Here is a 22,400-nt window from a genome sequence, read left to right on the forward strand (position 1 = left end):
GGAGTTAGAGAAAGGACCAATGGAGCTGAGGGGGTTGCAGCCCCTTAGGTCGAACAACAATATGAACTTACTAGTATCCTCAGAGCTCCTAGGGTCTCAACCACCAACCAAGGACTGCACATGGAGGGGTCTTATTGTTCTGGCAGCATGTGTATAGTAGAGGATTGCAATTTGATCATCAATAGGAGGAGAGGACCTTGGCCCTGTGAAGGTGCCCCAGTGTAGGGGAATACCAGGGCCAATAAGTGGGAGAGGGTGGAGTGGCAGGCATGGGGACGGGGGAGGCAACAGGGGTTTGTTTTGTTGTTTTTGTTTGTTTCTTTGTTTTTTGGAGGGGAAACTGGGAATGGAGAAATTTACATGTAAATAAAGAAAATATCTAATTAAAAAAAAAGAAAATAAGACCCCCCCCACACAAATACACATACATATATACCATACATACATATATATATTTGTGTATACACACACACTCATATATATTTTTATATATACATATATATGTGTGTATATATATATATATATATGTATATATATATATATATATATACATATATCCACTTTTCCATTTCTACATTTTTGGCCTTATTTTTTGAGCAACCTATTTACAAGTTCCTTGCTTACATTTGCATCTTATTATGCTGCTTAATTTTTCCTCTAGCCGTTTCATTGTTTCAGGTTTTATGTTGAAGTCTGTGATTCATTTAGAAATAATCTTTGCATAATATATAAATATTTCAACCATACACACACACACACACACACACACACACACACACGTATATATGTAGTCATACATGTGTAAATTTGCAGTAAAGTGGATGTAACTGTAAAATACTATGAGAGTATGGTACTATGCCCAGAATGACAAACACCATTTGTTCTCTTTCTTATGCAGAGCCTAGATTTGAATTCTAATATTTTTCTGGTTAGGTTGTAGTGATTGTTATTGAGACCAGTAAGCAAAAACAGAGGCATAGAGAAGTAGTGAGGCATTAAAGGGGTAGGGGTAAGTATTAAACTTCAGAATATAACAGTAGTAGTATAGAAACATTAGGCATAACTTTTTTTTCTTTTTTTTTCCTTTTTATTAGATATTTTCTTTATTTCCATGTCAAATGATATCTCCTCTCCCGGTTTCTCCTCTGAGTCCCGGAGTCAGAGAACTCCCTGGAAACAAGCTCTCAGCTTGAGGGAAAGGGCACAGAGGGCTGTGGATCTGCCTTCCATCCTAGTTGTAGATAGAGGTAGAAAGGATCCTGTCCCAGTTGCTGCTTCTGGGACTTGTGCCTCCTGGCTGGCCCCACCTTAGAAGGTCACCAGAGAGAAAATGGCAATCTTGCCTGAGTCCCGAGTCAAAGCACTCCTTGTAGACAAGCTCTCCCTTTGCGGGAAGCTAGGCATAATATTAATGCAGATGGGGGAATGAGGGATAGGAGATGGGGGTACAGGAAAAGGTTTAAAAAATTTTTTTAAAATATAAAACCTACTATTTTACAAACTAATTTTAAAAGAGCTTGGAACAGAGGTTGAATAATGCTATTCCCATAAGTCATAGATTTGTAAAGAAAAATCCCAGATGTAGGTGCAGGATACCACACTCCATGACTTATTTACCAAGAAGTTCTAAATATTTCCACCACACTATAAAGCATCTTCATTGCTCTTCGTGGCCCAGCAGAATTAGACGGTAAGATTCGGTGGCTGAAGACATCACATACCTTGGCTGTAAGACACCAAGAGATCATCTGAAACTAAGCTGAATATTTTCTGCAGACTAGCTTTCATAGTGCTGTCATGTGCTAGGCAGGCTACTGAGGGTAAAAGACATCATCAGTGTTATCCTAATGTGAACCCTACGTGCTACAATACCAAGATGCCATGCAAAATATCCCTATATTTGGAATAGTGGTATGTCTGTTTACAGAATAATAAACTGCCTTTTGATTGGATTTGGGCCCTAATCTATAGGAGGGGATACAAATATGAATCTGTTAACCTGGTTAAAACCAATGGCTTGAGAAATCATTAGCCTTAGGGAGGACCTATTACTATTGTTCTGATAAATGGGTATGTTGTCATGCCTTCTAAATATTTACGTTTATACCTATAGATTAGTGATAATTTGTACCTAGGGCAGAGAGCCTCCTTTATGCCCTTGACAACAGATAACCCAGACAGAGACTCATATCTGGTAAAAGCCTAGAAGATAAGTGACTGTTGAGTCCAGAGACCCAAGTCAGACTTGCAAGACTTAGTGGACATCATGGAAGATAGGTAAAGAATTCTCAGAAGAGAGGGAAGAATTCTGTGAACTGTTTACATGGATACAGAATTGGGTGTTACAATCATGAGCACAGACGTTATAAATACTTGAATAAGACCTGCACTAGACTGGAGCCTTCAAAATTCCACCATAGACGGGACAAATTCACAGAAGTGTCAAGCTCATACAAGCAAGCAACCCCAAATAAACTCAGTGGGAAAAACAGGAAATAGGAAATAGGAGGGGAGCTAGTTGAGAAGGCATTCAGAGGAAAGAGGGAAAAGATAGGAGAGGGTAAGGGGGTAAATATAAATCACAAATTGCCAAAAATAAATAAAATTTCAAAGCTGTAAAAAATTTGGGAAAATATCTACCATTTTAAGACATAATCATTGTTATAAAATGTTATGACTTGTCTTGCTACAAATTTTCATCTTATTTCTTATATCTACCTATATGCTTTAAAAGTGAATTTTGAAGTCTCCCTTTGAATGACCCCATCACTTGCAAAACCTTAAGGCTCCATTGAATCTATTGAGTCTATAAAATATTTTCATAGCATGTATTTTTCATTATATTTTATCATTATTGGTTATCAGCTCTGCTAGACTTTGATTCTTGTTGCTGTGATAAGCACCATGACCAAAACTAACCTGGAGAGGAAGTAGTTTATTTGCCTTACAGGTAACAATCCACCCCTAAGGGAAGCTGGAGCCAGAATTTCCAGAAGGAAGCTGAGAGCCAGAGCTGAAGCAGAAACGATGGAGGAATAACTACTACTAACTGGCTTTCCTATCCATCACTCATGTTAAGCAACCATTTTTATATAGCTAGGCTCAAATTTCTATGGCTGGAACCACCCACAGTGATCTGGGCCCTCCAAAACCAATCAGGAGTCAAGAAGATGGCAGCCCACAGATGTGCTGAAAGACCTCTGCAATTAAAGGCAACCCACTAGTTGAAACTCCATCACTTGGCTGTGCCAAGTTGACAGCTGAAGCTGACGAGATGTTAATTTGTGAAGTCTGCTAGGAAAAGCACATATCTGTTGAACAGTCTTCCAGTTGCCTGTCTTGGGCCACAAGGAGCTCATCTGTCCACACATTCATTACTAGCACCTTGATGTTGGAGTGACTGTGATGCCTAATCTTGTTTATCAATTTGGTTGGACCCGAAGTCAACTATGTGTTAATATTTCCTGGTGAGAGTCACTGCAGTGAGTCCCTCTCCCAGCATGGCACCATCTTGTGGCCATGCAGACACCAAGTGGTGGGCTACCTTCTTCCTACTTGCCTTTGCTCCTTGCTGTTGACTGCGTCTACTCTACTACTGCTGTTGCCATCCTTTGCTGACACAGTAAGCCAGTTTCTTTGGCCTTCCAGTTTTCACTGGTGGCCTTTAGTAATCCTAGGAATAATTTTCCAGGCCTTGTTCCCAGACTGGAAGTCTGAGGTTTGAGGCAGCCATTCTCATGGACTAATTAGATTTTCAAACTCTTCAACATGCAACCAGCCACTGGGACTACCAAGCATGTGTTATGTAAGCCAAAAATAATAAATTGCTGGGGCTATTTTGGTGGTTGTTGTTGTTGTTGTTGCATATTTTCATCCTATTGGCTGTGTTCTTCTGGAGTCCCCTTGCTAGTATAGTGGTCTCACAAGGATTAGTGTAAGATGAGATGAATCATCTCTCTCTATCCCTTTCTTGTGAAAATAAATCACTCTTTTTGATTGTTTTAACTCATCATGCACCTTGCTGTTTTCAATGGTCAGGAATGTGGGGAGAGATTTTCTATTGTCCACTCAAGATAATACCCTGGCTTTGCCTTCTTGCTCTAGAAGCAGAGTATATTCTGGGTCTTTGGTGCATATGACAACTTAAACTCCACTCACCTGAGCAGGTATGAAGGTCCTACTCTTAGGACATTTCTTATACTCATTTACCCAACCAACTGCTGTGATCTGTTCCTCTTTTAAAATTCTTAGCTTTATACACAATAAAGTTGTAAGTCCCATAGGTTAATGATGCTCATACATAGATGTGACATCAGTCATCATATAAGAAAAACAAAAGCTTTATTGTTCTTCTCCATTTCAGTCAACATTGTTTTGTATCTTGACCAATCTACTGACCTGTTCTTGAACTTCAAATAAGCAGAAGCATACACATCTTTGTTTCAAGCTTCTTTTACTGAGTATAATATTATGAAGATGCTACCGTGCATGCCATTCACTTTGACATTGAGTAGCCTGCTGATATGTGCATTTTCCAGGCTGCAATCCTTCTTCTCTTGAGATGAACTAGGACAGTTTTCCAGTTTGAGGATATTATTAATAAAACATATATGGGCATTGTTGCAAATGTCTTTGAGTAGACAAATGTTTGTTTGTTTTTTATATTCTGTATGAATAGAAAAATTAGGCTTAACATAGATTTAATTTTGTCACTTCAAGTTAGGAAAACTGCTTTGCTTTACATACAACCTTGCTGTCTATCATCAGGCTTTGCCAATCTGCAAATAAAATATTCCTTGAGAGATGATGGTTTATTTTGTTTATTTATTCACCTATGCTGGTTTTTTAAAGACAAATCTCATAGGCTGGCTCTAACTCCTGATGTACTCAGGCTGGTCCCAAATTTATTATGTAGCTCAGGTTGACCTTGAAGTGCCAATCCTGCCTCAACCTCCCGAGGATCATTGCTTATAACTACTTTGAATCAAATAAATAAAAATAAGGGTTTAGAGCTTTTAAGATAAATAAAATAAGATATATAGGACAACTAAATATTAAACATTCCATGATACAGGGATAATAGCCCTAATTTGTAAGATGAGAAAAATAGCCTGTAACAATGTAATTCTTGATTTGTGAATGTTATTTGCCCATTTGTAATGGTCCCCTCACTATGGACCTTTAAGAGTTGCTCAGTTTTCATTCCTTTACCGTGCTTCCCTGGATCCCAGACTGAAATTATCTCTCCCATCCCCTCTGTACTTTGCAATCTATAATAATTACACATATGGAATATGAACAGTGTCTGCCCCCCCATCTAAAGCTGTGAGCACTGATGTTCCATTCACATTTATGGCCCTGGCTCTGGTAAAGAGTTTGAGCCCATAATTAGTATTCCAAAAATATTCAGGGGGCATGAATGAGAGTATACATGTCTCCCCAAGTAGACACAGTGGCCCAGAGTTAAATTTGTTTCATCTCATAGGCATGAAATAAATGCCATCACCAACCAATTTATGATCAAGTAAGAGAACACTCAATTGGTGCCTTGAAGCACTTATAAAACAAGCTTGGCAAAACAAGAACAAACCTTTTCTAGGTATTTGAAAGGAAAGCATCTACCTCCTATCAAAAAAGCAATTCTTCCTCTAAATTCTACATAAATGGTACCAGTTATGCTACCTTAAAACATAGTAGCATGGTGACAGGGAGCATAGTAACACAGGGAGAATTATTTGTATGTTATTCACATATGATGTAATTTCCCTACAACACCACACACACACACACACCACACACACTCAATGCTGCTGTAGACAATAGAGGCCTCTTCCACTTCTTCTTCCTCCTTCTCGTGTTCCTCCTCCTCCTCCTCCTCCTCCTCTCCTCCTTCTTCTCATGGTGGGCAAACTCTCACAGTTGGAAGGACTTTGTGTTTTCTTCCAGAACATCTCAGAGCTTGGGCATTTACAGAACCTTTAGTTCTCTCTGCTAATTGTTTTTAAGACACTAGCTATCATGTCAGCATGTGGGGCATCTCTATCTGCTGTGACACTTTGCTTCCTAACACTCTTCTTAAAGCTAAATTCACAGTTCTGCCTCTTTGTTGACTTGATGCCATCTTTGGTCTATAGCCTCATTTACAATTCTCTCACTGACAGAGGACACTGGTCTTCATGTACTCAGAGAAATGGTAGCTTTGTTTTACTGCTGTTACTTTTCTCTGGAGCTTCTTTCATCTTAGAAATATCCAGGTTGAAAGGAAGCAAACAGATCCAACTCCCCAATCACATGCCCCAAACACAGTAAAGGAAAGCTTCAATAAGCATTCCAGTAAGCTAATTTTGAGCATCGTCAGAAATGGCTACCTTTGTGATTTGCCTCCTTCTCACAAATGATGTCACAAACTAGGCACCTAGGAAGGACACCAGAACTAGTTAGAATATTTCCCCCATCAAGCACTGGGATCTATCTCCCTAGTGGTTAAGTCTGACTTTCTTGTGTGACTGGCTTTGATCTGTAGGCTACATAGTAAATAGAATGGAAGCAGAGGTTTACAAAGTGCCTGCACATGAGGGTGCCTCAGTAACTGCATTTGCCACCCAGCTGGCCTGGAAAATTGGCTTTATCACTGGACACAAAATACATGTTGAGAAAGCAACTGGTAAAGTAACCTGTTAGATCAGAAAAAAATGCCAATCCATGTCAGGTGTAGTGAACCAGCTGGCACAGCTGATATTTGGAGTAACAAGAGGAAATAGAATACTGATAAATTCTGGATCTGGGAAAGTGGTAGTTGGCTCTCCCACCTGCGGTTGATACACTAGAAGCCAAAGAGTCATAAGATGAAAAAATTGAAGCTCTTTGATTTAAATGCAGAATTTGGGAAAGGGATACACCAGTATTCTCTAAATAGAAGATTGAAACATATTTTACATCTCTACTGCCTCCAGCATGCAACAGAATCTCAGGAAGAAACAGCCTTAGGAAAAATAACAAAGGTAAGTTGTATGAAAGCACAAATTCAGATATGTTATAGATATAACTGGTAGCTTTGTTCCAGTTTCACTAGTTCCAGTGTCAATATTGAAATTTGAGTCTTTTTGTGAAGGAAGTGGGACCAGGCAGGAACTCTAAAGAGTTATTAGGGCACTTCCCTTACAAATGTATCAATTCATTCACATGATTAATAGACTAACGGATTACCTGAGGAATGGATCTGTTATAGAAGCCCAAGCCATGTGTTTCCCGTGACTTCACGTGTGGCTCCCAACAATACCTTAGAACTCTGCTTGCAAGGAGACTATCATTAGATGTGCCCCATCTTAGTCAGGGTTTCTATTCCTGCACAAACATCATGACCAAGAAGCAAGTTGGGGAGGAAAGGGTTTATTTAGCTTACTTCCACATTGCAGTGGTCACCAGAGGAAGTCAGGACTGGAACTCAAGCAGGCCAGGAAACAGGAGCTGACACAGAGGCCATGGAGGGATGTTCCTTACTGGCTTGCTTCCCCTGGCTTGCTCAGCCTGCTCTCTTATAGAACCCAAGACTTCTAGCCCAGGGATGGCACCACCCACAAGGGGCCCTACCCCCTTGATCACTAATTGAGAAAATGCCCCACAGCTGGATCTCATAGAGGCACTTCCCCAACTGAAGCTCCCTTTTCTGTGATAACTCCAGCCTGTGTCAAGTTGACACACAAAACCAGCCAGTACATGCCCCTTCAACTTTGGGCTTTACCCATGAGAAAAATAAACTTCTTTTTCAAATAATTTATTCCGCTTGTGGTAGTCTCTCAGCAACAGAAATGAACGAAGCTAAGAAAATTGAAGGTAAACATTTAAATTACTCATTTAAGCCTATAAAATGGGTAGGTGAGAATCAATCTGTGTGTTGTTCCAAGTCTGTGATTTTTAAGCTCCACTCACTAATGTTCACTTGTCAAAAAGCTTTTGCCCTTAACCATGGATCTCAGAGAATGTCCTGTAAAGTCAGTATTAAAGTAATCTCATTTATATACATTGATTCTTTAAAATTATTTGCTAAAACCAGTTCTTTACAAATAGTTAAACATGATGTCAACAAAACAACTCCAGACTACCATCCCCTCCACAGAGCCACTGTGAAGCCAGGAAGAATTATCAGAACCACTTTTGTTAGATATGTGGAAAGCAGTCCAGGTTTTGTAGCAAGCCTGCAAATGCTGAATAAAGAATAAGACAAGCCAGGCATGGATGTGCTTGCCTGAATTCCCATCACTCAACAAGCTGCGGCAATAAAAACCTTGAGATCAGCCTGAGTAACAAGGTATGTCTCAAACAAAATCAGAAGCATACAAAAGCTTGATATCATCTTTAATGGGAAGGAAAGTGTGTGTAAACCTTTGATTTGCTCTGTCCTTGTCCCTTCCAATTGAACTGTCTGGAAGACTAGAAACTATAGAAATTAGAGCAGCGATAAGCAAAATAGAGGGTAGAAAAGCAAGAGAGAAATCAAAGCTAAAATTTGCTTTGTAAATATGAGCAAAATATAAGAACCTCCATCTCAAACAATGAAGCTACAGAGACCAAAATAACCTAAATCAGAAATGAAAGTAGAAACTCATGGGAACAGAAGGCTAGTGCCATCACATGGCCAAGCCACCGCATACGCCTATTGACAGTATAACCTAAATGAAATGAGTGAATTCCTAGAAACACACAGCACATATGCCCACTCAGAAAGAAACAGAAACACTTTTTTAAAAACCTGTAATGTCAAAATAACTATTCCAAAGAACAGTTAAGAACTAGGTTTATCATTGCTGTAACCAAACATTTTTATGTGTATGCTTAGATTTTCATGTGAATGCAATTGTTAGCAGTATATCATTTTATAAGCTGGCATTTTAGTATATGTAAGTAGCAGAATGTCTTTTTCTTTTTTTTTTGCAAAGTATTACACTGAAAAGGTCAATTCACACTTCTAATTTGATTTTTTGTTATCTGATAATTTTATACATTATGTAACATTCAGATTCTCCTTTCCCCTACACTCTCTCTTATTTACCATCTCAATCAGCTCTCTAATTTCTACCAGTCCTTTTCCTAAATCTATGACTCTCCATTTTCCTTTGTGACCTATTTTCTTTAACCAGGGCCATCTCTCTAACCAGTCACTTGGAACTCTCCATTAGAGCCTGTTGGCATCATCAGTGGGCACACACTGAAGGCAATGACTCCCTCTTCCTGAATCTATCAGTAGAGGATACTTCACAGTGAGGGGTACCTTAAGCCCTTCCACCATCCACATCTGACTGTGGATAGGCCCATTCTTGTACAGACTCAGTGCAGGCATCCACAACAGCTATTGAGTTTGTGATTGCAATGACTGAGTCATGCTTCTAAATGGCATTTCAAGCTCCTCCTGTCTTTCAACCATTTCATTGTTTCTGTTTTCTCTTATATAATATTCTCTGAACCTTAGAATGGATGGTATTCATGTCTTTAGAACCAAGCAATCATCTATCACTTTCAGCATTTTGTACTGCAGTGAGCCCCTGTATCTACTACTGCTGGCTGGAAAGAGAGGCCCACTGAGTAAAACTGAGAGAATTATCTATCCATGGGAATATAAGTAGATTCGTAGAAGGCATCCTGGCACTCTATCAATTTGCTAAAGAAGAATATCCTCCTAGGGGTTCCTTTCTTGGTTTACAGTTCCAGACATGCATTCTCTCCTGTGGTGTGGGTTCCAGATCCCACCAGAGAGGAGTTGGTTATGCCATGCCAGCAATGCCATGCATGTAGGCCCCTCCTGCCTGGCTGGTTGGTCTTATAGTTTATAGTGTTCATAGTTGAGTAAGACCAGTAATGCCTTTTTCCCCATGCAGACCATACAACACATTCTTGGGCTAGGTAACTGTCAGAGAAAAACTTTCTAGCGCAGTTCCACATTGATTTTTTTTTATATTATACCTCCAAGGTGCACGGTGTGTTCAGCAATAGGGTCCTATATTATCACAAATCCTTCTCGAACTCTTCCACATAGTAGAAGAAAGGAGATCATTTTGTGGCAGTTGGTCACAGGGACCAACACTACACAATCACACAGACATATAGAGACATCAAAGATAACTGTAAGAAAATATTTACAATTAGTGTGCATTCAATATCCTCAACAAATGCTAGCAAATTGACTGTGATAGTCTATTAAAAGAACCATAGATCATGACAAAATGGAATTTATTCATTAAATATTAAGATTGAATGATGCACAAAACTCTGTGAATGTAATAAGCTCTAGCCTCCTCTTCTCTGTCCCTGAACTCATCCCGAGTGAGCCTGCCTCCCCGTCTCCTAAGCTCTGTCCTCTCTTTACTCCAGGATCCATCTGTCCTCCCTCTACCTGGCTGTTCCTGTGACTATACTTGATGCTCATGTTCTGGTCATTAAGTACCTACTGAGAAATAACAACCTGTCCTTGTCAAGCTTTGCACCTTACAACAAGCAATACCGTAGCAAATGGAATATAACTTCCAGCAGGGGTAAGATTATTAGAGAATGCTAAGGAATAAAATATACCATTAAACTATAGCCCAACATTTTCTTCAATATATATAGCCAAGTGCATCCAAGTTCTGAGATAAAAGCATATGTGAAATAATAATAATAAAAAAGTACTTCTTAGGAACCAAGTTATATGGCAGCTGCATTAATTATTAAGAACCTAAGGTAAATATAGTTTGATGACCCATGATCTATTTTTATTTCTTCATTAATGGCTTTATGAAGGGACATATTTACTTTTCTACTTTTAAAGAAGAAAGCTGAGAACACCTTGTCACACTCAAATGAGACTGTCATCAACATGTGCCATATAACAAGGTTTAGTCCAACGACAGATAGAATATGCAACAGAGCATCCACAAATTACAGTGGAGCTGAGAAATTTCTATAGCTTAGTGGTTTCTGTGCACCCTTTTCATTCAGGAATGCTTAGATGTACAAATATGTGTCATGGTGGGATTGCCACCCATAACACTCAGGGCAGTACCATGCTGCAAGTATGCACAGTCTCTGTGTAGGACTGTGTATGTTCTATCATGTTAGAATGATGATGGATTCAGTGCAGTCCTCAGATTATATATACCCCAGTCAGCTTAGGTCAAACAGTATTAGCCTAAGCATGTAGGGCCTCACCTTCAAGAATGACCCTACAATAAATCAAAGCTCAATTCAGCCACTTTTCCTATTGATGCTCCTTTGCTCTACCCCCATAACTGTCACCTTAACTATCTGCCTTTGAACAAGATTTGGGATGTGCTGTGCTTCTGTGGCCTTTGTTTTCATTCTTTGCTTATGATTTTACATTTTTAAACTATGGAGTGATGAAGAGAAGGAGGAGAAAGATGAGGATGGTGAACCAAAATAGGTCTGTGGTAAAGCTGATTTGCTTCCTAGGAAAATTTAGTCCCCCTACCCATTCCTTCTATTGTCAGCATCAACAATGGTCCTGAGTATAAAGTTGGTTTCATCTGAATCTGTAGTTGAAGAATTCAGGCACTAGATGGCGAGTCAGTCCTAGTCATGGATGAATATTCAAAGTCTAAGGGTAAAGAGAGGGGTCAGACTTTGTAAGAAACCAAGCAAGGGAAACTTAAAACTGAAAATCTGTAGATGACTTCTTTAGAGTCCAGCCATACCAGGTGTGATGACTATTCTTGGTTTTCAATTTGACTACATCTGGAATTAAGTGAAACCAAATGGCTGGGCTCAACTTTGAGGGATTTTTTTTTTTCTTAATCAAATTATTTGAAGTGAGAAGATCACTTTTAATCCAGATCGTTGGATGTGGGAAGTGCCACCTTTAACCTAGGCTATACCTTCTGGTAGCAGCCTATGTAAAGGATATGGAAGAAGTGAGTGTTTGCTCTTGGATTATGCTGTTCACTGGCATTAGAGCCTACTTCTTCAGGATTCTGGTGTATACTGAAGACCAGCTGGGAAATTCAACCTTGTGAACTGGAAAAACATGGTGTGTGTGTGTGTGTGTGTGTGTGTGTGTCTGTATATACATATATATGTGTGTTTATATGAATATGAATATATTCTTTCTATGAATTCTGTTCCTCTAGAGGGTCCTGGTATATAAGAAGACTCCCCAGAAGAAAGGAGGCTAGATGCATGGTTCTCAGTCTGCCCTATATCACTTACCACAATATCATAACACCACAAGAACCACAATGTAGTATTATCTCACAAATGACCATCTGCTTTTCAATTTTAAAGTAGTTATAAAGGCTTGGTTTAAGTATGGAAGAGAATCATCTCCCTAAAGGCCCGAACTATGAATAGACTTCTGGCAAGTACTGATCCAGAGCATTGCTGTGCAGTAAGGGTACACACTTCAAGAATGGCCATTGGGCTTTGCCTCTTCTTCTAAATGGCAACCTTCAGCACTCCTATCCTTAGTCCTCAGAGATCACAACCCACAGGTTGAGGATGCTGTGACTCTGACTCTCCAGAGTAGTACTACTGAGGTTGTCTCTCTATCTGAGAGGTCACTGGGAATGAGTAGCCATGAGGTCTGGAGCACACAGGTTGTCAGTACCCACTCACCAGAGTAGGGATCAGTAGAAGAAGGAAGTTTAAAAACTTACAATCCTTGCCAGATTCTCAGTGCTCTGGCTATTCAGGGCATGTCTTGGTTTCGTGGATCCAATCTTTATTCTAGGCATGCAAGAATGACTTAGAGGGAATGGGAATGTCAAACTCTCTAGGATCCATCAGAATAAGAATGAGAGGAAGTCTAGAGGAGTGAGGAAGAGATCTTGTGCTATGCAGTGAAAGTTGCATGGATCTAGCCTTTTCCAGCCCAGCATGTCTTTTTCTTCTTTTCATCTTTGATGCCATGCCCTAGGCTATCTTCAGTCACATCCTGCTGCATGGCACTGTTGTCAGATGAGCTGGTTAGCTTCCATTGTTGACACATCCTAGAGTCATCTGGGGAGAAGAATTAACTGAGAAATTGCCTAGGCCAGATTGTAGTGTGATCATGTCTTAATTGATGATTGGGAGGACCCAGCTCACTATGGATGGCAGTATCCCTAAGTGGGTGAGTCTGACTACATAAGGAAGCTGACTGGGAGGAGTCAGGAAGTAGTGGTCCTCCGTGGTTCCTACCTGCAGCTTGTTGTCTTGAGTTTCTGCAATGACTTCCCTCAGTGATGTGCTGATGTGCTGTGACCTGGCAGTGTAAGTTGAAATAAACCCTCTCTTCCCACAATTTGCTTTAATCATGATTTTTATCATAGCAACTAAAATCGGGATAGACCACAGTGCTAAATAAGAAATCCTCTTTCCTCTTGTTAGACCTTAAATCCCTGTCTGCTATGTGCTGGCTGTGTGTTTAGCATACCAGCTGGGTCAAATGGGTTGTTGTTGCTTCCGCAACAATACCTAGCAAAGACAACTTAAGGAAGGAATGGCTATTTTGGCTCATAGCTTGAGATGGCATAATACATCATGATGGGCAAGAAGCATGGCAGCTGGAGGCTGATCATACTGTACCACAGTAAGGGAAGAAAAGAGAGATGAATACTAATGCTCAGCTGGCTTCCCCCTTTACCCTTTTTAAATTAAGTCTGGGAACCCAGTCTATTAGATGGTACCATCCACATTTAGGTTTGACCTTCCCCCACTTAGTTACATTTTTCTAGAAAGAGCTTCATATACGTGCCCAGATATAAGCACCTGATGTGGCTCTAAACCCAATCAAGTTGACTATTAAGATTAACCATTAAAATTGTGATGCCAAAAATGTATTTCCACCTAGAACCCATCAGTGAAGCCTTCTTTGAAAAGCATTTACAGATAGAATAAAGTGAATAATTTCCATGCAAGATCATCCCGAATGACCCACATAACCCTAAACCACCAAGTGTCTTCATGAGTAATGGAGAAGTCACAAGTGGAGGTAAAAACAATACTTCCACAGAGCAGGAAGCCAAAGGTGGTTGACAGCCAACAGAAGCTGAAGCAAATCAGGGAAGATCCCTCCTTCAGAATGTCCAAAGGGATGGAAGGGATGCTTGTCAACACCTTGAGTCCAGACTTTGCCTTCAAAACTGCCAGAGAATGAATTTAGGCTGAGTGCTAAGGTTGGGGTAATTTGTCATAGCTCTTTCTCCCCTACATTTCCCACAGCCTCCATAGCAAGTTGTTTTAAGGTCTGCTGTACTCTGTGGCTAGCTCAGTACAAGAAATATCAGCTCAACTCTGCTGAATGAATTCACGAACCCAAATTTGCTGATGATGTAATAGCTAGCATTTTTGTAAAATATATTAACTTGGCAAGTCATATAGGTTAGGCATTTTGGATAGGCATGTTGCCTGACATTAGCATTTTCCACACTATGTCTCTGTTAATGCAATATGAAATTAGTTCTAACCTTGCCCAGTAAAATCTATGTAGAAGTTGATCGTGATAGTGGCGGTGGTGATGATGATAGTGTGCTTCCAGAAATGGATGTACACAAGAAATAAGCATAATTCTTGTCCAGAGTGCTTTCCAACCCCCCTTCTATATCTTGTGCAGATGACACCATGTTTACTATAGTTCTAGGGATGCTGGGCTTGGGAGAGTTCTGCAGTAAAACTGGGTCTACCAAACTGATCTGAACCTATGCACATGAACAAATTTGTATAATTTTTCTTGTCATTAGTTTATCTCATATATTAAAGCTTTAGAAAGCAGAGAGAAAAATATGTCTCCAATAATGGAATGAAGGATATGTTTTTGACTGTTATATCCTGACTTGCATTCCCCACTAAAGTAGTGCGCTCAGCCTTCCTGTGCCTTGAGCTAAGGTCCTACACTCAGTCTGTTCACTGTGCTAGTGTGGAGTACTAATGTGTACCATAGTACCATGTTTGGTACTATGCTGAGTCTTCCCAGAATCTTCACATTCCATTTCATAGGCCTCTAATGCCTCCATGATCAAGAAAAGAAGTGCTGTTTCTCTAGCATCCAATAAGAGCAGGAGTCATATTTAATAAACAGAGGATAGAGCAAACTGGCTACCACTGAGTGCACATCCTCAAGGTTCTGCTAAAATAGAGTCTCTTTGAAATCAAGCAGGCAGTTAGCGCAGGGTGAAGGTACATAGGCAGCATTAGACTAGATCTACTGTCTTAAGTGGTAGACAGATCCTTGATTGGGTAGACAAGCAGAGTAAAATGTAGGGCATCCATTTGTCAAGGCTGAAATTTGCTTGAAGCAGAAGCAGATGGGTAAATTGGTTACACAGAAGTAGTCTTGAGATGAGCTGCACCCCACATGCAAGGCTGTGAGGAGCCCTCTTTTCAATTCTTTTCCCAGTTACAGGGACCATGCTTAGAGCCTGCAGCAGCACTGGCTAGATGCACAAATATCTGCAGTATATTCAGTCCCCAGGGATCTCTTGGCCTAGTTTATTTAAATAGTGACTTTTGAGTAGATTATTAAGTAGCAATTTGTTTATAAAAGGCAAAAGCAATCTATAATCAAGGTATGTTAACTGTTTTTCTCTAAGGAGAAGCATATCTATGCCTGAGTCTGTAAAGAATGAGCTACTGTGATAACATTAAGAATGAGTTACTGTGATAACATTAAGTCAAACTTGGAAAATTTGAGCAGAGGAGAGTGTCTACATCCTCCAAATTTTAGGTAGGTTCAAATGCTCTTATAAAAAGAATATGGAATCCAGGAAACTCCTAAAACATTTGGCCAATTCATTTCTTTAACATATTTTATTACGTGTGGGGTGGTATACATATATTTCTGTACCCACAGAAGGCAGCAGATTCTCCCTGACCTGGAGTTATAGGGAGCTATAAGCTGTCTGAGGTGGGTACTGGAAACCTAACCTATGACCTCTGCAAGAACAGTGCGTGCTCTTGGTTGCTGAGACATTTCTACATACTCTGGCTAAATTCCTTTCTGACCTACTAATCTACGAGCATATTCATTTTGTCAACTGTGTATTTTAATGTTCTTAATTTAGAGAATACAAATAATTGAAAGAACAGAGAACAGTTACAGAAATAAAGTTATATTACTGATATAAAGATGATACATGTTTTCATAGAGAAGATTTTGAGCATAGGTGTTCTGAGGAGATAGAAACTGGCAGTTACTGAATCACAGATACATAGTTGTCATGGAGGATTAGTCTCAAGATCCCCCACGGATAACAAGTTCTGTAGATGCTCAAGTCCCTTATATAATGGTACAGTTGCATATAAAACTAAGACCTACTTCCCTATGTTGCCTATCATCTCTAGGTTATTTAAAATGCTTGATACATTATGAATGCTATATAGTCAGCTGCTATACTACGTTGTTTATGGAATAAATACAGAAAAACATCTGTAGATGTTCAGTGCAGACTTTTGTTGTTGTTGTTGCAGATATTTTCTAGCTATGGTTGGCTGAATCCAGAGATGCAGAACCTGGATGAAGAGCACTTCTCTACACATATGTTTTGGCAAGAGTTTGCAAATTGGAAAAAGGGAGAAGACAGCTCCTGGATGCAGCTATAGAGAAGCTGGCTGGAAAATAGGACAATGTGAATATTATTCAACTTTTGGAGCCACTGGGTGCGTTTTACACATGTCTATATCACCCTAGGTCATGTGACCCAAAAACAGATACAAAGGGGTACTAGGGGGCTTTTTTCAGGGTCCTTAGTCTGGTTCCCAGAGGCCAGGGAGCCAAATGCTTCTTATCCTTGTGGGAGCAAGTCACGCAGGCTTACCACCTAGCAAGGGAATAGCTTCGGGGTCCTTCCTCAGCTGAGCGGAAGCACTGTACACCCAGCAGATCATGCTGTGTAGTAGTCTGCTCCTGAGATGGGAAAATACACATGCTATCAAACCCCATCCCAAGTTTCCTGACCGCTCCAACTCTTGCTCTACCTGGCTAGGTTATGCACTCTATAGACAGAATGGACCTGTCATATAGCAGATCTCTCCCCTCAAGACTGATTTCATCAGTGGCTAGGATTTGCTACTGAGGCTCTGTTTGGAGCATCTCACCTTAATACTCACCCTTTACTGTATAAATTCTGATACTATTACATCCAGGGTTTGATGTCTTGGGAGGAAGTGCTTTTGCTGGGTCAGCATATTCTCAAAGGCAGCCTACACGTGGGAGTCCCAACTCCAATCCCATGGGGGACTACTATTCACCTGCTCTGCTCACTTGACTGAAGAGCCAGATTCCAGACAGCTAGGCCTTACCCTACCCTGCACCCTAAGTATGCTGACATTCTCTCCACTAGCCAGTCCTAAGCCTGCTTGCCCAACTCTTCTGGCTAGTATTATGTCAACTTGACACAAGCTAGAGTTATCTAAAAAGTGGGACCCTCAGTTGAAAAAAGGCCTTCATAAGATCCAGCTGTAAGGCACTTTTTAAATTAGTGATTGATGGGGAAGGGCCTAGAACATTGTGGATGGTACCATCCCTGTACTGGTCATCTTGGGTTCTATAAGAAAGCAGGCTGAACAAGCAATGGGGAATAAGCCAGGAAGCAGCACCCCTCAAGGATCCCTGCATCTGCTCCTGCCTCCAGTTTCCAGCCCTGCTTAACTTCCTGTCCTGGCTTCCTCAGTGATAGACTACAATGTACAAGTTAAGGCCAATAAACCCTTTCCTCTCCAACTTGCTCTTTGATCATGGTGTTTAATCACAGTAGTAGTAACCCTAAGACATCAACTTGCCCGCTTATTTTTCTTGAAGATGCCACAGTTAAAGCTGTAATTCTGTCTTCCCCAGGCAACCTCTAGCTTGTGTCCAACCTGTGCTTCCTGATTTGTCCCCTGACTTCTCTTGCTATGTATAAGTAAAAGGAACTTTTCCAGTGGCAGTTGTCTTGAGAAGTTAGCATTACCATACCCAAGAAGCATTTAATATGTCTTTAGGAAGGGTACAATGATAACTGTGATCGTCATGGACCACTAACATGCTCTGTACCCTTGATCATTAAGCAACAAGTCTCCAATGCAGGTAACACCATTATGCCAAGTTAAATATGAACATCTCAATATTAGAGGTAAAAACGACTTGTCAAAATCCACATGTTATATACCAATCAGTACTTACATTATAAACTGCTCACACCTTTCCTTCCCTCATATTACATCACTTAGGGCAGTGTTTCTTAACCTTCCCAGTGCTATGACCCTTTAATACAGTTCCTCATGTTGCGGTGACCCCATCAATAAGATTATTTTTGTTGCTACTTCATAACTGTAATTTTGCTATTGTTACAAATCATAATGTAAATATCTGTGTTTTGGTGATGGTCTTAGGGTGTGACCCCTGTGAAAGGGTTGTTTGACCTGCAAAGGAGTGACGATCCACAGGTTAAGAAAGATGCAGATAATTGCACCCAATCAATGGACAGAAGCAGCTGACCCCTGTTGTTGAATTAGGGAAGGCTGAAAGAAGCTGAGGAGAAGAGTGACCCTGTAGCAGTCTCAATTAATCTGGACCCCTAAGATCTCTCAAACACTGGATCACCAACCAGGTAGCATACTCCAGCTGATATGAGGCCCTCAACACATACAGTAGAGGACTGCTGGGTCTGTGTTCATTCAGTGATGATGCGCCTAACCCTCAAGAGACTGGAGGCCCCAGAGAGTTTAGAGGTCAGGTGGCATGAGGGGTGGGGACATCCACATGGAGACGGAGGTGGGTTGGGGAGGAGGTATGGGTTGTGGAATAGTTGAAGGGTGGACAGGGGTTGGGAGGAATAAAATATGGAGAGTAAAAAAAATAAAAAAACCTAAAAACAAAACAAAACAAAACAAAACCACTGACTTGACAGATTCTTACTTCCTGGCAGTCACCATTTTAAGATCTATTATTCTTAAAACAAAGCCATCTATTTAACTTGCCATTTCTCTTTCTTTTTTTTTCTTTTTTCTTTTGTCATTCAGCAAGTAACAAGCTACATTTTAAAAGCGTCCACCCTTTCACATAGATCTTCTACTTAAAGTTAGCTTAAATTATGCAGGTAGGAGATTTATAGCTTCCCAGATTTCCATGCACAAGCTGCCAAACTGCTAATCATCCCTTCAAAGAAAAAATATATTTATATCATAATATTTTACCTCACCTGGGTTAAACTGCCATCATGACAGTATGATTGGGGAGCCTTCTCCTCTGGCTGTATAATAATGCTCTGAGATGTGTAGGTACACATCAAGAAGGGGAAATATATGCATTCCTAGGTTAGAAATTGTGTGTTAATTCAGTCCTTTGTAGCACAGGGCCTTTTGTGTGATCTGATTTTAGACACCGTGGATGCTGAAATGAAAAAGTGTGTATGGTGTTTCAAGTTCAGCCCAGGAAGTATGTGAGGTGAAAGAGCAGAAGAGAGCCATGACTCTGATTTGGCATGCAGTAGAGCAGGGCCACATGAGCACTGGGGAACTGGGGTGGAGGCTAGCATGTCGGCTGGCCAGGAAACAGACATTGCTAAGGTCTGCTAGTGGCCAGATCACAGAAGTGCTGGAATGGGAAGCTGGCTGTGCAAATATTACATCTGGCACCACAAAGACGTCATACAAGGATGCAAGCTAGGTGCTGGTGTGAGAAGAGTTTGATCTTAGAAAACTCAATCTGGCTGCCAATGGATGGAAAAAGCTGGAGGCTAGAGAGGCGGAGAAACCTCAGTGGCACTGAGAGGGCAAGAGAGGCAAAGCTTCAGATTAAGGCCATTGTATCTGTGAGTAAAGAGGGAATAGGGAAAAGCCACTGAAGGGGTCTGGTTTTGGCTGAGGAAATATTGGTATGCAGTGACCTTTTAATGCAGCTCCTTATGTTGTGGTAACCCCCAACCATAAAACTATTTTTGTTGCTACTTTATAACTGTAATTTGCTACTGTTGTGAATTGTAATGCAAATATTAAATAGAGGTTTGCCAAAGAGGTCATGACCCACAGGTTGCGAACCCTGTATTAAGGGTTCTTGCTGATGGAGAACAAGTGGACAGAAGATGGATAATTAGTGATGTCTAGGTATATTTGGGATTGCCAGGTGAAAGGTCAACTTGATCAGACTTAAGTCAGACACAAATTGGGCATCATAGATTCGGGGTGGAAATTTTCCATATTGGTGTGGATGATATGAAAGTACAAGGTCTTTGAAAACAATAATTCTAAATTGTCAGCTGTTAAAGCATGGCAGCATTTGTATTTAGTAAGTTTAGTTAATAAACTCCCCATCTTCAGAGTTCCACTTAAGCCAGGACAAACTGGCTTTCGCTCTGGCAGTTAGCTAACATAAGCATGATGCATTTCTAAGACTGTGCAATAAAACTCCCCCAGGGAAAAAAATAATTCTACATTACTCAATTCGTCAGGGCTACAGATGAATGTAAATATTAATAGATTGTGGAATAGGAGCAAAAGGACGTCCTGGGCTAGGGGACAGGGACAGAAAGAACAGTGATTGGGGTCAGTGGATCCAGCATGTTTAGGCCACATTTTCTTTGGCAAGTCACCTAGGTTCCGTGACTGAAGACTGAAGTATACATTTTTCTAGGATTCTACATATAGGTTGGACATCTATGATTTCTGTAGAATTTTACAAGTTGCCACACAACCTGTAATTCAAAATATAGTGCCAGTGATTGCAATCACAAAAACATTAGCTCCATTTCAGCTCCATGTTGTTTTATGGTGCAGCTGTTTAAGAGGCCAGCAGTGAGGGAGTTGGTCTAAACCAGACAGGAAAGGTGTCTCTGTAGAACTTATATGCAAATAAACTTATTAGCTTTTAACAAAAGTCAGAAGCTTTGCGACCAAGATGAATTCCATAAAACAGAAATCACTTTCAAAATTAGATGTGTCTACCTACAGGACACAAACTCTCTGTGATGCCTTCAAATCAAATTATAAATCTGATTTGAAGAAAACACCTTGAGATTCTTAAAAACAAAAGTTTTCTCTGATCCATGGTGAGTCTGGTCAGGCTCACAGACACTTACCATGCTGGAGGCATGAACAAGATCGTCCATTTGGGAGGAAAGGTTGAAGAACTGAGCAAGCAAACAAATGAGCAAGGGAGTGGGGGTGAGGAAGTGAGGGAGGGTGAGAGAACTCACCCAGTTTCTGCTGTTCTTCACTGGTCTTTAAAGATTTTGACTGAAGAATTATGGGGACCTGTCCTATGGGTGGTTTGATCTAAACCATTCCTAAGAACTTTTTTTTTTTTTTTAAATAGAAGGTGGCTCCATTCAGTAACACTTATTTTTGTCATCCATGTTTCCAAAAATATTTGAAATAGTTTTTAAAATACTTGTTGCATTTTTGGACAGCTTCATATTGTTTTTTTAGTTTAGGGTGGTCATCCTAAGGATTGGGGTAAATCAGTTGACCTTCCAGGGTCCCACACCCCAGCAGATACCCTCTCATTTCCAACACCTCATGGCTATACTCTGTAGGGAGCATCACCCACAGCTGTTGACCAGATCCCAGACCTTTGCTTCTTCTGCTAGAGTAAATATGAAGGAAATTAGCTGACCAGATAACAACATGGTTCTGCCTACATCATGGGTACTGCAGATGAAACGCCTTTTCTGTGCTCAATGAAATAGATCTATTCATCAAAAAGTGATCCTTGAGTTTCTAAGACGGGAGCAGCCAGCCAGGAGGCACAAGCCCCATGAGTCACAGGGGAGTTGCAGGGTGGCAGAGACAGGATACTCTCAGCTTCCAAAATCAAGAGATGGCGAAAGGCAAACACAAGAATCCTATCAACAGAAATCAAGACTACTTGGCTTCATCAGAACATAGTACTCCCACTGCAGCAAGTCCTGGATATCCCAAAACATTGGAAAAGCAAGAATTGGATATAAAATCTTATCTCTTAATGCTGATAGAGGAACTTAAGAAGGACATGAATAACTCCCTTAAAGAAATACAGGAGAATACAGGTAAAGAGGTGCAAGCCCTTAAAGAGGAAACAAAAAAATCCCATAAAGAATTATAGGAGATCACAAGTAAACAAGTAGAAGCATTTAAAGAGCAAACTCACAAATCCCTTAAGGAATTGCAAAAAACACAAACAAATGGGTGAAAGAATTGAGTAAAACCATCCAGGACCTAAAAATGGAAGTCGAAACAATAAAGAAATTACAAAAAGAGACAACTCTGGAGTTAGAAATCTTAGGAAAGAAGTCAGGAAACATAGATGCAAGCATCACTAACAGAATACAAGAGATAGAAGAGAGAATCTCAGGGGCAGAAGATAACATAGACAAATTGAGAGAACAGTCAAAGAAAATGCAAAAAGCAAAAAGACCAAAACATCCAGGAAATCCAGGGCACAATGAGAAGACCAAATCTAAGGATAATAGGTATAGAAGAGA

At 40.3% G+C, this 22,400-nt stretch overlaps 1 protein-coding gene and 1 long non-coding RNA gene across 3 annotated transcripts in view; one reads left to right on the plus strand and one right to left on the minus strand.

Moving 5' to 3' along the window:
- Positions 1 to 22,400, minus strand: part of Vwc2 (von Willebrand factor C domain containing 2) — a 143,692-nt gene that overhangs the window by 36,028 nt on the left and 85,264 nt on the right. The window lies entirely within an intron of this gene.
- Positions 10,336 to 16,613, plus strand: LOC116068684. Its single transcript, XR_004109660.1, has 3 exons — positions 10,336 to 10,526; positions 15,555 to 15,688; positions 16,432 to 16,613. It is a non-coding gene; the product is annotated as an uncharacterized LOC116068684 (long non-coding RNA).

This window comes from Mastomys coucha, unplaced genomic scaffold, assembly GCF_008632895.1.
Source record: "Mastomys coucha isolate ucsf_1 unplaced genomic scaffold, UCSF_Mcou_1 pScaffold22, whole genome shotgun sequence".
Lineage (NCBI taxonomy): Eukaryota > Metazoa > Chordata > Mammalia > Rodentia > Muridae > Mastomys > Mastomys coucha.